The sequence below is a fragment of the Podarcis liolepis genome, assembly GCF_965112155.1.
Source record: "Podarcis liolepis genome assembly, chromosome: 3".
NCBI classification, from domain to species: domain Eukaryota; kingdom Metazoa; phylum Chordata; class Lepidosauria; order Squamata; family Lacertidae; genus Podarcis; species Podarcis liolepis.
Genome location: NC_139557.1, coordinates 21,576,550 through 21,593,369, shown reverse-complemented (window position 1 = coordinate 21,593,369; position 16,820 = coordinate 21,576,550). Strand labels below are relative to the sequence as shown.

The following is a 16,820-nucleotide window of genomic DNA, read 5'->3' as shown; positions in this document are numbered from 1 at the left end:
GCTTTAGAAAGATACCCACCCCCGGCCAATCCCCCATCCCGCTCTCCACTGTACTCTACACTTATGGGATGCCGTGGCTGCCACTCAGGTAGGCCGCCAAGCTATTGCCCCTTCGTTCCATCCTATCAGCGGGTGCTGAGGATATTTGCCTTGCCCCGACTGCTGGCAACCCATGCTATGTCACTGGATGGAACTGAACCTTGTGTTTTTCTATATTTTCCATCAGCTGAAGCATTTCAGCTTGCCAGATGAAATGATTCCACCCCACACGGATGTGCTGTTCTGGGGGTTTTCCTGGATGCTCCCAGCCAAATTGGGGGTGCAGGGAGAGAGGGAGGGGGGAATCCGGTTGCACAAGTGGAAGTTGACGGGCTGAATGGGTGGACCTGACCCATAGACAAATAAGCAGAAGATTATGTGAGGTTTTTATCACCATTTGCAATAACAAATTCAACTCTTGGTTTGGACATATGCTAGTTCTTGAGACACAAAGGAATGCTGAAAGGAGGTTTGAAGTGGCTAAATCCCACTTGAAACTGATAGAAAACATTTTCTTGCTTTTGAGGTTCTTTTTAACTTTACAGCCCAGGGCAGTGGAGTTCAATCAACCAGAAGAGTCACAGATGTTGGAGCAGATTGACCACCTGTGAGCTAGCATTTATTTATAGATAACTGAAGATGACTTTTAGCATTGTGAGACAGATGTTATTGACTGGGTTTATTACTTTATTCTTCTCCATGCTACTCTCACAGAATATATTTATTCTGTTCTCATATCTTTAAAGGCTATCAAGTTTGGTCTTGATATTCTACAGGGTCCAATTAAAGCAAAACTCTTAAAACAGGAATTTTATCAGAGGCTTTACTTATTTTACATCCTGTAAATCAAAAACAATTAGATTGTGGTTCACCAAATGAGTTGGGAGCGAGCCTCTGTCTCATTGATTTCACTGGAATCTAGCAAATACCCTTTATCACTTCTTTGTATTTCAGCTCAGTCAGGCAAAAAAAAAAAATGCATGGTAAAAAGAATATCACTACAGCTTTTGGAAATATCTGCATTTTAAAATTTGCAGTAATTGTAAAGCCTAATAAAAGGGGCAAACACTTTAGAAATAGCTAAAGCACCTCAGTGAAGGGGATTGGCCCTCTCAAGTTTTTTTCAATAAAATATTACTTGTGATTCATCTGGGTGCTTTTTAAAAAAAAAATCTACAGAGTGAGATTTTTTTTAAAACCCACTTAAAACACTTCTAGGAAGTTACATGACATTAAAATAGCAAAACATACCAAAATAGAACATAAAAGTAAAAGTCTGTTATTCCGCTGCAGTAGTCCAAGCGCAACATTACACTGAAGGGGAAATGAAGAATTAGAATCCAAATGACTGGTAAAATAAATAGTAGTAAGCAGAATTCATTAAGCAATCTGTTTAACAACCACTTTGTGTTGTGTTTTAGTGACATGGATGAGATTATTACAACATTGGTTATAATATTACTTAGGCAAGAGGGAATTCATTTATCTGGATATTCGATTTATATCAGGATAGCCGATGGGGTATCCTCCGATTGCTTATTTGTTTGTTTATTGCATTTATATCCCACCTTTTTCTCCAAGGAGCTCAAGGGGACATGGTTCTCCCCTTCCTCAATAATCCCTGTGTGGTCGGTTAAGCTGAGAGGTACTGACTAGCCCAAGGTCACCCAGTAGTTTCATGGCCAAGTGGGCTTAGTGGGGATATCAACCCTCCCACATCCTAGTCTGACACTAAGCATATTGGGCTTCAACTCCCCTTATCTCTGATGATTGACTATGCTTGATGGGACTTGTGGACCTTCTGGATGTTGTTGGTCTCCCACTCCTGGCTTATATTGTTTTCTGCCTCCGCATTTTAGGCAGCCATCTGTCTCAAGAGACAATGGAGTGCACTTCCAGGGGTGAAGACAAACCACTATGTTAGCAGCACTGAAGTGACCTCCCTGGGGTGCAAGCCTGGGCAGTGTGTATGGAGGTCCTGGCCTGTCCAGATGACAGCCTTGCTGATGTGGTCCAAAGGGAAGCAGATCAATGTGTTTGACACTGGCTTGGCTGCAGGAATTGCCTTAAGGAGGCACCATCCAACCGCCTTAGGGACTCACTTCAGATTTGTTCAGGGTTCACTCCTTGGCCTTCTCTTCTCCCAAAGATATCCCGTAAGGCAGGGAAGGTTTAGGATCACAGTTTTCCTTCTCCTAGATGGGCTACCTTCCCAGGTTGATGAGCCCCATCTGCCCCTCACTTCTCCCTATAGCACCTGCAGAAACCGCCTTCTTGACTGTTGGACCCACCATTGGTCTCATCCTCACAATCCACCCGAGCCTGTCTTTGTATGCAGGGGAGGTCCCTAACTCACTGAGGGTTTGAGACCCATCGGCTACCCTCAGCTGATTTAGCCAGCCAGTCGAAGCTGTCCCCAGGGTGTGGCCACTTCCCCACAACTTAGGAGCCGCAGGTGAGAGCTCAGTGGGGTGCAGTGGGGACCAAAGGTGGACATACTACTCCAAAAGGAGCATGACCAGAGGTACTACCCCTCCCTTAACATCCCAGACATCCCATGCAACTCTCATTATACTTGACGTTTGACTATGCTGTCTGGGATTGCTGATGATGATTTTATTATTTATACCCCGCCCATCTGCCTGGGTTTTCCCAGCCACTCTGAGCGGCTGTTGTTAGGCTCCCACTCCTGTTTTCTCTCTCCACATAGCAATAATCAATAATCTAGCAACCATCTATAATTCTATATGCATTAATTTATTTGCTTTTGTGGCTTTCTGCTGTTTTCTTCATGTTAGTACAGGCTTAACATAAGGGTATGTTAAATATAAGGCTCGGGTTTCAATGATGAAGGATATATAATTGCGCCTTTTCTAGGTCATCAGTCTGTTTAAGGCACACTTACACATTCATTGCATTTTTGTGTGCTTTGCAAACACCTGAGAACTTACGGGGGGAAACATTCACATTGCTGACTTGTAGGTCTCCTGAAATGAACCCCAGAGCACATGCATCTGACAGCAGCTGAGATCAGCATGTCAGCAATTCAGATCTTGCATTATTAATCAGGATGCAGATGTGAGGATCACTCTGTGCCAGATAATAATGAACTGTCCAAATCGGTTGTTGAGTAAGTGTGATTAATACAAGATCCTTGCCAGCTAAAGCTGAAGGAAAAACTGCAACTGCTCAGCTCAGCAAAACCTCAGATAAGCAAAGTCCTGGAAGGACAAGGGTCCACTGATTTCTCCAGAGGAACCTTTGAATGGCAGCCTCGTTGAACAAGTGGTGTTAAGGAGCAAAAAGGTCTTCTAGATGCAGGAAAAGACTCCAAGCATAACACTTGAAGCTAGGGAAATGACCCCGGAGCAGAGGGGGCTTTGAAAGCCCTGTTTCCCACTCTTATCCATCACAAAGCCTTGCATTTGCTGGGACGTGGGTGACGCTGTGGTCTAAACCACTGAGCCTCTTGGGCTTGCCGATCAGAAGGTTGGTGGTTTGAATCCCCCAACGGGGTGAGCTCCTGTTGCTCTGTCCCAGCTCCTGCCAAGCTAGCACTTCGAAAGCACACCAGTACAAGTAGATAAATAGGTACTGCTGCGGCGGGAAGGTAAACGGTGTTTCCATGCATTCTGGCTTCCATCATGGTGTCCCATTGCACCAGACTTAACTGTCTAGGGGCTCTTTTACCTTTTACCTACACTTGCTAGAAATTGGTGGGCAAACCAACAGATTGTGATTGAGAGCCTTAGTTGCAAATCATAGAATCATAGAGTTGGAGAGGCCCCTGAGGATCATATAGTCCAACCCCCTGCAAAGCAGGAATATGCAGTTGTCCCTTATGGGGATTGAACCTGCAACCTTGGAGTTATCGGCACCAAACTCCCAGCTATCCATGCTCAGTTCCTCAGCTTCTTGCCATCAGCTGGGCAGCAGGCTGACCATTGCTGCTGCTTCTGGGTAACAGTGGTGTGTTTCTCACCACTGTTTCTTACACCCACACACCCACACACACCCTTTGGACCATGTGAGGGTGTTTCAAAGTGACCACTGACCACTGATTGCTGAATTTCATGGAAGTCTTTGGAGGGAAAGGAAAGGTGAGACAATAATGTGGCACAGTGGAGGAAACTTCTTCTGTGAATCTTCCTTTTGAGAGCCCATGCTTCTGTTCCTCTTTGGCACAATTGCATATTCCTCTTAAACATAATGAAAGAGGCTTTATTCGCAAGCATCTTTGCCTCACTCGCCAACTCCAAAAGTGTGTCCCACCTAAATTGCTATTTGAAATAATCAGATTTTAGTTTTTCTATGCAGGTCAGCCAGGGGTGCAGGCAATGGGGGGGCCGCAAAAACCGGCTTTAAAATATGTCCATAAATATAAATATTGATTATTGCCTCATAAGAAATGGTTTTAAATAGAGGGTGAATTGAATGGGGGGGGCTGGGTTGGAGGAGGGGTGGAAAGATGAGCTAATTTATCCGTGGCTAGGGGACGCAATCTGGGTGGTTCTGCCAGGGACACAAGATCACCTAAGTATGGCTCTGAGGTCGGCAAAAGAGCACTCAGAAAGCAGCTTTTTGGATATATTCATCAATTTTCTCTTTCCTAGGCTAAACAAACCCGTCCATTTCAGTCTTTCGCTGTGTCACTTTCTAGTGTTGTAAAATGGTTCTCTTCCCGCTTCTCTGTGTATTAAACGAATAATTTTGTTCTAATTGCGAGTGGGAAAAGGCTGCACAAGGTGCTCATTTTGTGGGGAAGGCACTCTTTGTATGCACAAAGGCATTCTCTCCTTGCCATTTAACATGGCGCTGATTTGAGGGCTTAATCGGTGGCCAATACTCCCATCTACAGGAAGTTGTGTGGCGTTATTAATGCTCAGCACCATGTATACTGAACGCAGTGGTGTATGGGATGAGTACATGCATGTGTGAAAGAGAACTTGCCTTGAATTGGTTCCCCTTACAAAAGTGTATTGTGAAAACTTTTCCATTGGGTGCAATGGAGAGGCTCAAGGTCCAACAGGAAAGTGATGGTTGGTTTTCTTTCTTTCTCGGACTTCCGTAATGAGAGTGACCGAAAGTTTTAAGGTGTGCAACTGTGATACCACAAGCTTCTATGTGCCCATCTTCCAGCCTATAAACTACCATCCCTCCCTTCCCCCCCCCACTCTGTCTTCTTCCAATCTTTTGCTGCTTTTGATTAAGACATATAAACCCCTTCGCAGTTGATATTATCATACCGTTGTGAATACCGGCCCTTTTCTCCACAGAATGGTGTTGTCCGCTTTAGCGGGGGACTTATCTCTGAATGTAAAATCCCCTCAAAAAGTGGGCAACTTTGGTATGAAAGCAGGGTCAGGGCCTTTCCCCCCCCCACCACCACCCGGAACTCACCAGAACCCGGCACCTCTCAGTTGGGCGCCATTGTCATTATAGGCGAACAAGAGAAGACATTCATTGTGAGTTCTGGCATCTCTGCTTTTTTTAGAAAAATAGCACTGAGCAGGGTCATCAAATCAGCCTGCCCATGGCATAAGGCAGTGGTTTTCAACCAGTGTGTTGTGGCACCCTGGGGTGCCTTGAACGATGGTCAGGGGTCCTGCAGACAGCACTGGCCTCTGTCCCTCTTTCCTTCCCTCCCTCCTATGATGCCCTCTTGTGTCTCTGCCTCCCAAAAGCTTGCGCGGCTGTTTGTTGCAGCAGCCCTGGCTACAAGCTCCCTAGGCGAATAGTGCCTTCGGGGCTGGCCACGGGGGTGCTTCCCAGGCCCATGGGGAGCAGTGGGAGGAGGCAACTCCCTTTGGGACAGGGGGGCAGCTCAGAGAGTGGGGGTGGCAGCATTGGCTGCCCAGAGGACTCCCAAGCAGAGGGGAGAGGAGGCTGAAGGAACACTCCACAGGGGAGGGTGTTCGAAAAAGGATGAGAGGCTGCCAGCTCTAACTGACTTAACTGGGCTCCTGAGCCCCACAGGGGTGCCACAGAAAGGATATACTTGGTCAAGGGTGCCGTAAACTCAAAAAGGTTGAAAACCTCTGGCATACGGAATTGCAAAATAACTTGGCTTAATATGTAAGAGATTCTAAAATTAAACTGACTGTGCCCCGGGTACTTTCATTTACAGTGGTACCTCTAGTTACAAACTTAATTCGTTCTGGAGGTCCGTTCTTAACCTGAAACTGTTCTTAACTAGAGGCGTGCTTTCGCTAATGGGGCCTCTTGCTGCCGCTGCGCTGCCAGCACACGATTTCCTTTCTCATCCTGTGGCAAAGTTCTCAACTGGAGGTAACTCTTCCAGGTTAGCGGAGTTTGTAACCTGAAGCTGAGGCGTTTGTAACTTGAGGTACCACTGTACATGGTTTTGTTTTGTTTGGTTTTTTTAAATATCTCTATAGGTTCCCTCACCCACCCACCCCTGACCTCTTCATTTGTGTATTGAGCCACCCCAGATGCTTGGATTTCAGATATTGTTAAGAATGGTTGCCACACACATGGAGCTTTGTCTTCAGGGAAAGGGGTTAAGGAGTGTACATTCCCGTGTGTGTGAAGCTCCCATACACGACTGTTGTATCACATACACAGAGGTTGGTACTGATGCCCCAGCAGGCTAGAAAGAGAAAAGAAGCCCCAATAAGGGCACTCTCTGGTGCTTTCTCACTTTTTTACTCCTTCTCCGCCTCCTTCTGGCCAAACCCCATTGGCAATTATTTCCTGCCTTCTTTTATATACACAGCAGGCTTCACTTTGCTCTTGGGAGCAGGCAGAGGTTACCACTATATTCCCATGCTGTTACTACTGATCTCCCAGAAGCATAACCTTCCTGTTACCTCCCCACCCTGTGGTCAAAGCCTTGCATACTCTGAAAAACCTGTGCAGCTATGGATTAGTTTCGCTGCTCCAAACGTCTGATAAGTCTTCCAGGACTCCCAAGGTTTTCCCAGGAACACATTTTGAAAACAACAGACCTTGCCCCCATTATTCACCTCATAGTAAAATGCCATTGTTTGGGTTTATGGGCTTAATTGTAGGGTGCACCATTTGCAAGCAAAAGGCCGTAGATTCAATCCCAGGCAATCTCTGAACAGGGCAGTGAAAGAGTCCTATCCAAAATGCTGGAGAGCTGCCCCCTGTAGACCAGGAGCAGGGAGCCTTTGACCCTCCAAATCATAGAATTATAGAACTTTAGAGTTGGAAGGCAATCTAAGGATTATCTAGTCCGAGCCACTGCAAAAATATGCAACTGTCTCATACAGGCATTGAACCTGCAAACTTGGCTTGAATGCTGTTGAACACCAAGTGCCATCAATCCCAGTTGCCATGACCAGTGGTCTGGGTGATGGGAGCTGGGGTCAAGAAACATCTTAAGGGCTACTTATCTGTAGACCATCTTGAGCTAGATAGACCAACGGTAGAAGATGGCTCTCTGTTTTCCTACCTCTGACCCCAGACAAAGAATAGATAGCCCAGAAGTGGCCAGTTGGAAGCTTTGATTGTGTGTGCTGTGCAATATAGCAGAGGAATGTGTTTTCTTCTTCCGTTGACAGCATGCTGTGTGTTGCACGCTGGTTTTCCCAAGAGGAGCAGTTGACCTGAGTTTGGCTACCACCTCCCCTTTCCCTGAGCTGTAGTTGAGTTTGCTCTTGTTTGACCCTTAAGTGACAGACTTGCCAAAGAAGAACAATGGGAAGTTTGTGAAGACAGTCATCATTTCAGCTTTGCACTTGTAAGATGCATACTGGTCTATTGTTTGCTTATTGAAAGACACTAAAGGCTAGCTGCATTATATATATATATAATGTCTGCAACAGAGAGGAGGAGGGTGAAGGAAATATGACAGCTTATTAATGCATATATCTTCTCCCTGCTCATCGCAGTCCTATCTGCTTAGTTTATAGGTGGGTGCAGAAATCCCACACAATTTTTTTGCTTGCCTGTTCCTTGCTCAAGAAGCTTTGCAAGGTGTTGGAGAGCAGTTTTTGCAAGTGCAGGAGGCAACGGGCCAACTCAGGCAAATGAGAAAATGCAATCAAAGCAAACGAATGATTCCAATTTACTTTAAATATTCCTCATGGTGAGGTTGTCCTCGGTATAGTTGTCCTCAGATGAAAGATGCATGTACTCTTTACCTGAGGCCTTTATATGCATGTTGGTTAGAAACACTGGGAGGAAATTGGCCTTGATAGGGAAGGGGGACATTTGTGCAGACCTATTTAAGCTTTCTTTCCCCTTTCTGCAGAAAGATCATGAAATATATATTTATAATATTTCCTTATACTCACAAAGATTTATTTTTTCTTTCTCATATATCATTTCAACCCAGGGCATTCTCTAGCATCTCAATTTAGCGTCTCAACATGTTTTGAATGGTTTTGATTGATGGATTACCATTAAAACGCCTACTTTCTCATTTGAAAGGTTCTTAGGAGTGCAAGGCCTTCTGGTTTGATTTGGCTTTTATCATATCCATCAGCCATTATCCAGAACATAAGAATGGAACGTGCTGGATCAGGCCCACGGCTCATGGACTCAGTACAATTTTTGAGTTTCACTAGAGATTCATCTACTCCAGCGTCCTGTTCCCGTGAGATAAAATGTTATTGCTCTTGCCAAATACCATGGCATCATCCAAAGACAAAAAAACAAAACAAAACAGCAGTCACTACATATGCAATAAAACCATGGTCAAATCCACCAAATTTTCTTATTACACAGAATAACAAGTAATTCTCAAATGTGCAAATTACATCTCTGAGTCCCCTTTGCAACTGACCGCCACCCCATCCAGTTCTTTCTTTCTAATCTTCCTAGCTGCCAAGGCACAGAGAGCCACCTTATAAGTCACAGGGTCATCAGTATCACCCAGCAGCCATTTCACCCTCTCTGCCCTGGTTAGATTTGTTTCCTTTGTGCATCCTGTTTTCTCATCGGCCAGACCAGATGCCTATGGGGACCCCAAAAATAGGATCTATGCTATAAAGCTGAATATTTAATTCTAAACTTAGATTTATTGTAATGGAATTTTTCGTGTGCGTATTTCAAATGTTGATGCAAACTTAAACTTAGGTACCGAGTTCTGCTATTGGTGCTGGTAGATAATAGTACCTGTTACTCCATTTCTCTCGCTTACGTGAAGAAGCACATACACCACCACACTTGATTGCATTGTGAAGAGAACATGTTTGGTTTTCCCTTTTGCGTAAGGCAAGGGGAGTATTAAGCATCTTGCTACAGGTGCTCGAGTTGGAACCTTGAAAAGTTGCTTTGGCATTTGCTGAAGCACTGCATTCATGGAAAGGTGAAATTTCATTGCAGGGGGAATAAAAGGAATTTAGTGGCTGCAATTAGGAAATTCTTCTGAGGGGTGCCTATCTGTAGCTCGTGGACCGTGTCCACAAACATTGACCAAATGCAAAATGTTGTTTCTGACTGTTAATCAGAGCAGTGACATGGCCCTCTGGGATGGGAAAGCAAACTTTGCTTTACTGTGAGATTTTAGGAAAACACAGTTCTTTTTCCACACGGGCTGTTAAAAGCATGACTTCTAATCCTATTTTTAATGGCAGGCTTATTCTGCACTGTGCCTATGCCTTGTGCTGCATCACCAAGGTTCGATGACTGCTGACAACCCGCAAGGGATCAGAGGGAATCTTTGCTGTATAGGTTGCCAGTAGGCAAGATGAACCTCCTGCCACACCCCAGTCCAGTGGCTCTGACGCTTGGGTTTCCAGCTGTGGTTGGACTACAATGCCCATCATCCCTAGCTAGCAGGAGCAGTGCCCAGGGATGATGGGCATCGTAGTCCAACAACAGCCGGAAACCCAAGTTTGAGAAACTCGTGCTCTACCAACTCAGCTACCCTAGAGAGCAGCTTTTTGCATCTTTCCTCTGTTTGGAGTGAATGGGAGGGTGTCTAGTTCCAGCATCCAGTGAAATAGGATTTTAAGGGGAGTGTTTTAGGTTGCAGAGACAGAACAAGTGCAAACAACTTTTTCCATTTCCTTCATAAAGTAAAGGGTTACAGCAGTTAACATATGAACATGCACAAAAATGGTGAGTTTGAGTGCCACACAGGCAGATAAAATATACATTAGCTCAAAACCCATATTGGTTTGAAAAACAAAAATATATATAAAGTTTCTGGGAATAAAGCCAGGGTTCAACATACATTTAGGAATTGTGAGCCTGCAAAGTTCGACTTACGAACTGCCTGATTTCGAGTTTCTGCGGTATCACTAAGTAAAGCTAGGTTGTAATGCCAAAACGCAGCATATCTCCTTCGGTTTAGTTACAAAACACATTTGTGGTTTGCAAGGAAGCCTTTCCAACAGAAGATTTGTTTCTTCTGTGAAATAAATCATAGTCGTTTTAACTTAATACTGAAATAAGAATGGAAACCTTTCAGGCTTTCTGTCAGATTCCAAGAGAGCTGATTTTGTGCCAAATGTTTTTTTCTTTCTTTCAAGTGATGCTAGCGCAGGGTAGCAAATGTATTGTCAGAGGTCTGCTGAAACACAGGTGTGTATGTCCTAAGGGGATCCCAAGAGATCTAATCTAAGTTTTACATATTGTACAAAGATGGGCTGAAAGAAAAACAAATAGCTGCACCTTCTAGAAACACAAGGGGAACGACGGGGTGAATAATTGAGAATGACTAAGTCCGTTAACTGGTTTGGTCTGCCTTAACAGTAGTAAATGTTTCTCTTTGCATGGAAATCTTCGCTGATTGCTTTCGAAAAACAAGCAAGGTTTCTTTAGTTGGATGAACATGTTCTGAGCACATTAAGATTTGCATCACTCATTGGCAGAGTAAAGTTGGGCTGACTTATTGTTTATAAACATGTCTTGATAGCCTAGCGTACGGACCCAGATGCAAATGCAATTTTTCAATTTATGCTTATGGGGTGGTATTGATTTATTTATTTACACAGAGACACCATTCAGCTTGTTTCTCGTATCGCATGTAAAAGTGAAGACAAGCGAGTACAAGGAATTTATAGCCTCAAAGGCCCACAGGAGAGAGAGCAAGCGCTGAGATATGCCAGTAGTTTAATTTGATATTAAAGGAGTATTCGTAAAAAACAAGAAAAGTTATTCAAACGGTTTGCTGTGAGCTTTGTAAAATCTGCTGTGTACTATGTGCCTGGCAACACATGGTCCTGGCATGCGTCTTCCATATGCAGTGAAATAATGGCATGTTTAGTTATTTCATAAAATTTAGATACTGCTTGATGGTAGGGGAAACCCAAATAAAAGAATAAAATTATCACTAAAAACGCACACAGAAAGTTAAACACCCAGACCCCAATAGAATAGACTAAATAAATAATGGCATGGTGCCTAGTTCCTTTAATATGTAAGAAGCTGCATGCCCTTTAATGTCCATTAGATAACCCCTTGCTCAGGAAGGGTAAGTATATGGCTTGCTTCTCCATTCTGTACTCTGGGTGGCAGATGTGGTCACTGGCCCATAGGCCTGTTGACCTGAACTACTGGATTAGTAAGGGGTGAGATGAAACTTCAGGTTACTTCCCTTACTCAAGCCTGCTCTTGAACGTCTGTTAGTGAGGAATAGTTGGTGTAGCTGTGACCATGGGAAGGAAGGGTTAGGCTGTGGAGCAGAAGGACCACAACAACTCAATGACTGCCTCTCTCCATATGAACCTGCCTGGACCCTGAGATCATCTTCTGAGGCCCTTCTTCATGTGCCTCTCCCATGAGAGGTCCAGAGGGTCGTAACATAAGAATGGGCCTTTTCTGCAGTGGCTCCTCATCTGTGGAATGCTCTCCCCAGGGAGATTCGCCTGGTGCCTTCATTATACACCTTTAGACGCCAGGCAAAAACGTTCCTCTTTAACCAGGCTTTGGGCTGGACATTCAGTGCCCTTTCAAAATGGGTTGGGGAATGGGGATTGTTGAATTCTTCTTGTTTTTATTATGTATTTTGTGTTTTATATTGTGATTTTATGTTGTGAACTGCCCTGAGACTTAAGGGTATAGGGAGCTATGCAAATTCTAATAGTAGTAGTAGTTGTTGTGGTGGTAGTAGTAGTAGTAGTAGTAATGTGCAGTGCATTTGTGGGACTGACTGGATTCATTGTGAAGTCATTTGTTTGTTCTCTAACTGGTGTGATTGGTTTATTGTATTCCAGTCTATATAATTACAAGCTTATATGAATGGCAAGGTCAGGTTTTAAGCTTGCTTTTGATGTACAGTAATCTTGACCTGATAAAGGATCAGTGTGGGAGTTCTTTTATGATATAGAAACCTTCATGTTACATCTCTCATAATAAAATGTTTTCTCTTGATCCTAGTGATGTTGCCTACTGGTTTCTATGTGCCTTAAACAAAAAGGTGATTTGTGTGATACGTTACGTCAAAAGTGGCCCATAAACTAGCACTAAATACATCATTACATTACCTTTTAAAACTGCATCAGGTTTTACCTGACAGATAAGGACTTTCCTGCTGCCAGCACAGCTGGTGGACATGGAAGTGAATGGAAATATATCAAAATTAAGTGTTATATCTGACAGACACAACTTTTTTTTGTTTCCATGGGTTTCTTCAAAGAGTTGGCAATCGCTAGTGATCTATTATGAGCGCTTGTGAAATTTCCACACTGTTATTCCCCCCCCCCCATGCAAGCTGTCTTATATTAAATCTCTTTCCCAAACTTGGATATCCAGCTGTTTTTGGACTACAACTCCCATCATCCGTAGCTAGCAGGACACAGTGGTCAGGAGTGATAGGAACTTTAGTCCAAAAACTGTCTGGGAGACACTGTTTTAAATTATGCTTTTTGTTTTACATGCAGAGGCTTTTTCTTTTATATGGATCAGTGCTCAGCAGCTACAAGCGCTGCATTTGGATAAAGCTTTTCTTTCTGGGGTCATCAGTTATGAAAATAATGGATTGCTTCCTGTTCCTGCCAGCTGATTTGATCAAAGTCTGAAGTTCATTGGGAACTGCAAGTTACATACATAGCATGGAATCTAAGTCATACATTCTTGTTGGTTGATGTTGATTACATTAACTGTTTGTGCGTGCACACCCGCCCCAATAATTCAAAGCAGGTTATTCCGCAAAAGCAAGCAAGCAAGCTCCAAAGTTATTTCCTCCTCAGGAGTGGAAGTGAACCTCAACCACCGTTGAATCTGTTGCTGACGTTGCGTGAGCCAACAAGCTATTTGGCTCTTGTGTCTGATGGAGCATTTCAGTTTCATCAGTGAACTCGGTAATTTGGCAGGTCTAAAGTTCAGTCCCGATGCCTCTAGATTGGCATCGGTGAGATATGGTTAGTGGACAGAAAATCTGCCCCTGCCCCAGTGCTATTTTTCTAGAAAAAGGGGTGCTGGAACTCACCACGAACGCCTCCCTTGTTTGTCCCATTTTTCTGAGAAGTGAGAAAGCACAGTATGAAGAGAGAAAAAACATGCACACTCTTTCTCCTCACTTCCTCTTGCGCTTGCCGATCAGAAGGTCGGTGGTTCGAATCCCCTCGACGGAGTGAGTTCCCGTTGCTCTGTCCCAGCTCCTGCCAACTTAGCAGTTCGAAAGCACACCAGTGCGAGTAGATAAATAGGCACTGCTGTGGTGGGAAGGTAAACAGCGTTTCCGTGCGCTCTGGCTTCTGTCACGGTGTCCTGTTGCGCCATAAGCAGTTTAGTTATGCTGGCCACATGACCTGGAAAGCTGTCTGTGGACAAATGCCAGCTCCTTCAGCCTGAAAGTGAGCTGAGCGCTGAAACCCTATAGTTGCCTTTGGCTGGACTTAACTGTCCAGGGGTCCTTTACCTTTGTTGTTGTTGTTTAGTCGTGTCTGACTCTATGTGACCCCATGGACCAGAGCACGCCAGGCACTCCTGTCTTCCACTGCCTCTCGCAGTTTGGTCAGACTCATGTTTGTAGCTTCGACAACACTGTCCAACCATCTCGTGCTCTGTCATCCCCTTCTCCTCAATCTTTCCCAACATCAGGGTCTTTTCCAGGGAGTCTTCTCTTCTCATGAGGTGGCCAAAGTATTGGAGCCTCATCTTCAGGATCTGTCCTTCCAATGAGCACTCAAGATTGATTTCCTTAAGAATGGATAGGTTTGATCTTCTTGCAGTCCATGAGACTCTCAAGAGTCTCCTTTACCTTTACTTTACCTTAAGTTTAAAAGGTTCCTCCAGAAACAAGGCTGGCTAGATTGCTTCTTCTACAACGTGTTCTGTGAGGGAAATCTCTCCCTGCAGACTCCAAAAGATGAACACCCGCAGGAAGAACACATAGTTCTGTTGCGCTTAGGGTGGGTTGAGTTTTCTCATCTACCACCCCGCCTCAGTTATAATCTTCTAGCTTTATTTCTCTTCCATGGCTTCTAACAGATTAAAAAGGTCAAATGTCAGTAGACTCTATTGCCCTGCCCAAGCCATTTCTATGGAAGAGAGATGCTAGTCACGGGTGACACCTACTGGTAAAGATAATTTTGATTGGTAAACAGAGGAGATAGGCAGAAGCATTATTATTTTTAATCATTTTTATTAAGTTTCCCATTTTAACAATCCAATCAAATCACATTTAATGTTCCACATTATACAAATACATATCAAATAGTCCAAATATTCTGCCTAAATTATAAATTTTTTTGTTAGGACCTCCCATGCTTCAAGTTCAAGGCAGAAGCATCTAGGAAGCCTCTCAGTCAGTGGAAATACGTTAATAATGAGTGTGGGCAACAGGAGTAAGCCTAGACTATGACTTTTAAAGTTCTGGGGGGCTCAGAATCTCGTGAGGGATCCTGCACTGGTTCATAAGAACGTAGGTGGTGCTATAGGTGGTGCTATAGATTCCTTATGTTAAAATGAAGAGCTAGATCTGAGATCCACCCCAAAATATGCCAATGGTTTGAAAGAGTAATCTATAATCTTCTTAAAGCTTTGGGGGGTTTAGAAGTGGCAGTTAACTGGCTGACCTAAATATGCAAATATTAAAGGAATGTTTGGGGTTCTGAACATGATTAAATAAATACTATATCACGTTTTGAAATATCTGCTTAGGATATTTTATAGACTCATGGTCTTCTGACCTCATCTGCAATGAGATGGAAATATAACATCTATGATTAGCAGAAATGTCTTCAAAGACACTTGGGCATCACTGTAGGTCAGAATAGTTATGCTGCATTTGTTAAAGTCAGAAAGCTAAAATTTGGTGTAATTTGTGTAAATTGGTGTAAAATTTGGTCCAAAACATATTGATTACTAAGTGAAACGTTTGTACAGTGGTACCTCGGGTTAAGTACTTAATTCGTTCCGGAGGTCCGTTCTTAACCTGAAACTGTTCTTAACCTGAAGCACCACTTTAGCTAATGGGGCCTCCTGCTGCTGCTGCGCTGCTGGAGCACGATTTCTGTTCTCATCCTGAAGCAAAGTTCTTAACCCGAGGTACTATTTCTGGGTTAGCGGAGTCTGTAACCTGAAGCGCATGTAACCTGAAGCGTATGTAACCCGAGTTACCACTGTACTAAGAGAAACATTTGTACACTGAATAGTCAAAGCACACGTAGCAAAGCCTAGCGTCAAAGCCACACATGAGACGACACGCAATGGTGTGTTACTTGCCTCTTCACATCTTTGAAACATCCTTGGAAGAGGGGACGAAAGAGCTATGTCGTATTCAAGAATTTATGTATGCTGGTAGATTGCCGGCTGCATTCATAATTAAATGGAACGCATTAAATATTAATATTTTCATAGAAATTTTATCATTCCTATTTAAAGTTAAATGTGATCCAAAAGCGCTTTCCTGGCAGTTTTCTTTTTGCATTTCATTTCCACCTGACCTCAATCACCTACATTCCTCCCCACGGACCCTGTACCCCAGCCATGCGTATATATCCTTGCCAATTCAGGATTATACTTTCATACCCTCCAACATTACTCAGATGAAAATAGTGACATTTTTCACTCCCCCCCCCAACTGACCCTCCTCAACCCCCCATTTTTGTCCCCCGCTGAGCATTTCCATCCCCTTGCTTCCTGCCTGCACCTCTTTTGCCTATTGATGTTTATTGGTTTTTCCAGTTTTTTTAATGAATCAATGCCAAGCTACATCATATTACATCAAATTTAATACAAGAAGTTGACTTTTCTCTCTTCGTCCTAGACGCGTTCCTGGTTTCCCCCCATTACAGCTTAGTATTGCACATTTATCCCTGATTCACGATCCATTCCTTGTGTTCAACTCCCATTATCCATCAACTGTTGATTTATCCATTCCTACTTGTATATTTTGGGACACGGGTGGCGCTGTGGGTTAAACCACAGAGCCTAGGACTTGCCAATCAGAAGGTCGGCGGTTTGAATCCCCGCGATGGGGTGAGCTCCCATTGCTTGGTCTCTGCTCCTGCCAACCTAGCAGTTCGAAAGCACGTCAAAGTGCAAGTAGTTAAGTAGGTACTGCTCCGGTGGGAAGGTAAACAATGTTTCTGTGCGCTGCTCTGGTTTGCCAGAAGCGGCTTAGTCATGCTGGCCACATGACCTGGAAGCCATACGGCGGCTCTCTTGGTCAATAAAGCGAGATGAGCGTCACAACCCCAGAGTCAGCCATGACTGAACCTAATGGTCAGGGGTCCCTTTACCTTTACTTGTATATTTACCAAACAATATTGTATACCCTTATACAACCCCTTGCCTATCTGTTCTAAATCATTGCTTATTATTTCTATGTTAATTTCCCTTTCCTATCTTCTTATCATCTTTCGTGTGCAGCTTTAAAAAAAAAAGTTGACTTTTCA

At 43.8% G+C, this 16,820-nt stretch overlaps 1 protein-coding gene across 2 annotated transcripts in view; it reads left to right on the top strand.

Moving 5' to 3' along the window:
- The window catches only part of LDAH (lipid droplet associated hydrolase), a 99,018-nt gene that overhangs the window by 41,583 nt on the left and 40,615 nt on the right, over nucleotides 1-16,820 (top strand). The window lies entirely within an intron of this gene.